The sequence below is a fragment of the Carassius gibelio genome, chromosome B25, assembly GCF_023724105.1.
Source record: "Carassius gibelio isolate Cgi1373 ecotype wild population from Czech Republic chromosome B25, carGib1.2-hapl.c, whole genome shotgun sequence".
Lineage (NCBI taxonomy): Eukaryota > Metazoa > Chordata > Actinopteri > Cypriniformes > Cyprinidae > Carassius > Carassius gibelio.
The window spans coordinates 5,895,377-5,895,768 of NC_068420.1; the positions used below are offsets into that span (position 1 = coordinate 5,895,377).

At 45.4% G+C, this 392-nt stretch overlaps 1 non-coding gene across 1 annotated transcript; it reads right to left on the bottom strand.

Annotated features, from left to right (window-relative positions):
• LOC128014785 (U4 spliceosomal RNA) lies at window positions 1–141 on the bottom strand. Its single transcript, XR_008183669.1, has one exon. It is a non-coding gene; the product is annotated as a U4 spliceosomal RNA (small nuclear RNA).
• Window positions 142–392: the final 251 nt, after the last annotated feature.

Genomic DNA, 392 nt, shown 5'->3' on the forward strand with positions numbered 1-392 from the left:
TCTCCGTAAAGACCGTCAAAAATTGCCAGTGCCGACTATATTTCAAGTCGTCACGGCGGGGTATTGGGTAAAGTTTTCAATTAGCAATAATCGCGCCTCGGATAAACCTCATAGGCTACGATACTGCCACTGCGCAAAGCTAAAGATTAGTAGTCTGACTGTCAATATTAGAGCGAGCACGCCGCGCGTTACAGAGACGGTGAGGAGATGACGCTCACAGCGAGCTGACCAACCGACAGACGGAGAGGACACGAGTATGCAGATCAATCTGGCTCTGTGTTTAGATAATTGAAATAAATAAAAAAATACCATTTAATTTTTTTTTTGTCATTCTACCTTCGCGGTGGATCATGGGAACGTCATGACGTAGGAGAATCGTACGTGACATCCCG